The sequence below is a fragment of the Helicoverpa zea genome, chromosome 25, assembly GCF_022581195.2.
Source record: "Helicoverpa zea isolate HzStark_Cry1AcR chromosome 25, ilHelZeax1.1, whole genome shotgun sequence".
Classification (NCBI taxonomy): Eukaryota; Metazoa; Arthropoda; class Insecta; order Lepidoptera; family Noctuidae; genus Helicoverpa; species Helicoverpa zea.
This window is the reverse complement of record NC_061476.1, coordinates 9,154,788-9,157,699: the sequence shown is the minus strand read 5'-3', so window position 1 is coordinate 9,157,699 and position 2,912 is coordinate 9,154,788.

The following is a 2,912-nucleotide window of genomic DNA, read 5'->3' as shown; positions in this document are numbered from 1 at the left end:
CGGAGCTGCGGCGCGTGGCCGCCACCACACTGCCGCCGCGTCACACGCCGCAGCATCACCACACCACCGAGAGCCACTGCTGCAGCCAGGGTGCCACACCATCTCAACTTCTTGACTCACTTCAGTCTTACAAAGATCTGCTCAGTGCTTACCTATGGGTATTCACCTGCAGCGATAGCACAGAGCCTGCGACACACCTCTTGCAATTCAAATGAGAGTGTCGTCCGGATGGTGCGGAGTCTGCACTGCCTATTAGTTCACTTACAGACCCACTGCACATCAGACAATCTCTGTTAGTTCTATAGAAATTACCTTGCTGTCTGCAATTTATTCACGGTCTGTGGACTCAAGTGGACCATTTGCTTTTTCCAAATCGTGGAAACGTCATTTCTCCAGCATATAAGCAGTTGCACTGACCATAACTTATTATTTACTCTACAAGTTGATTATTTCAAAGATTTTAAAATAAACTGCATTTAAATCTTACCTGCTCTACAATACATGATTGGGAAGTATCTAACATCACGCACTTGCGCAGGAGTCGCGGTCACGCAGTAGGTATCTGCCGAAAGTGCACATCTCGTTATGTGCCAGTGTTATCATCCCCTGTGATTACTTGACACATACTAATATACATATAGAAGGATTGTATTTTTTTTCCGCTTCATTATATTGTTGGCGTAATAAGTTAAAGAGTGGAACCGAACCGGCCGATAAGAGTAATGTTGTTATTGAGATCGATTAGCTTCGGTATCGCTCCAATTAATTGCTCTCGCAGCTATAATAAATTATAATGATGTGGCGATGCTACGGTTCAGGCGCTCCCGCCTCATTAGCGCACGTTGTCCGCTCGTTTGGTGCAACACGTTTATAATAGAATGCATTCTAGCAAGTTTTATACATCAATTAGCTTTTTATTGAACTTTCACTGTGCATAGCACTTTCTCTGTTAACTGCTACATGTGTCTACAAGCTACTACGCGGCGCTACGCGTCGGCTACGCGAGCGCACGCCTGCTACGAACTCTTCCCGAGACAAAATATATCTAAGTAGACAACTTATTCGTGGATCGATACATATTTGAGCAGAATACTTGCTGAAGATAATCAATAGATAAGCCGGCTGCTGTCTTATCCTGTAGTATTTGTATCGGGCGGTATCAGCGGCCGGCAGATAATTAATCAGCTGATTAGGACCACTACTCGCCACTTATGTGGTTACGTGCGAATTTCTTGCACTCGCCTGCGTTTTCTGAATACTATGTTATTGTCAAAGGAAATCTGCTGAGATTAGCTGAAGGCGTAACATGGTAGACAGGTGCGTCTGTCACATTATCAACTCTGCTGTGGGGTGCAGAGCACACAAAGATATAGCTCATTATTATCGTGATGAAATCCTGGAAATCAATAGAGATCTGGTCTCGTGCCGCGTGCTGTCAGCTGCACAAACACAGCTATCGCACTCGCAGTGGAATTGTTATTTATTGCAGTATTGTCTGCCTCTAATGTTTCCGTTCATTGACGAACTTAATTACATATTAAAAGATAGCGAGATAACATTAACGTCGTATCTTAATTTATAATTAGTATTAATTATAATAGCTTCACGAGGAAAACTAAATGTTATCTTATAAGACTAGTAGCGCCATCTACGAACTATATTTGCTTACTGATATTGTATTGTATTGGTTAAACGCGCCTTGTTCGTCTGCAGGCAATAACTGCACATGACACATGTAGGGAACATATAAAAATAAAAGGTCGCATGTTATTATGAAGTTTATTGTATTAATAGTAATAGTTTTGTGTGGAGACACGTCTTCGCATATAACTTAATTAATTCACTATAGTAACTTACAATGGACTCCTTCGGGACAGATCTACTTGCGCCACAGACTGCGTCAATGACGTTAACTCATACTTATTGTTGTATATGTTACCGTAAGATTACAAACATCGTTAGATTACAATCTATCTCGAGAGATTGTAAACTGTCGAATTATTGTGAACCGTAACATCTGATTGCAATTTAACGCATTATTTTTCGCTATATTATAATCTATCGATGAGAAATTGTCAAATTGTCAACTGTCCGAAAGCTCTCTCTGATTGGTCAGTCTTTTTGTAAGATCGACCAATCACGACCAGCCGTTCTGTTCCCATGGAGTTCCCGTAGAGTTAGGAATGAAATAGAGGTGTCAGTTAAATAAAATAAATGCTCTTCAAAAATTCTTCAAGTATTAAATTTATATAAAAATAACTCTTATAAAAATACAGTTAGGTATTTTGTCTTCAAATACAAACTAATATTTAAAAATAAAATAAAAGGGGTGCTAATTAAACAGGCTTCTTTTTAATATCATTATTCGCCCCCAAAAATGTATGTTGCCTTCTAAATTACTAAGTCAGCCACAATTAATAAAGCGTCGAGCATCTAAATAATACTATCTTAGCCACGAGTTATCTTCCACTCTAAATACAACTCAGCATGATGGTTATTTTTTTGCATCTAAATTTGTAGCATGCATTCTAACAGTAAACTTCTTAAATACTATTAAATGACATCATAAAAATATTTATTTACCTTCTAATTTTTTAACTCGTACCTACTGAGTTTTTTGTTTAAAATATAACACATCCCATATTAATTGACCCAGCATGGAAGTAAGCATGCAACATGCAGCAAGCATAACTTCTGTCACGGCTCCGGCGCTGCGGGGCTCCGGCGGTCCCATGCGAGCTTATCGTCGCAGATGGTTTTCACGCTCACCACCGCAACTTCGGCTTGCTGGCCGGCCGAGCCGGCCAGCCTCAGCCGCGGCGGCGAGCGCTGAAACTACCTGCGCCTCAGCTCGCAGGCCGCCTCGCCCCTCCGCGCCTACGCGGTTTTGAATTGCACTCTAGGGGTAGGGC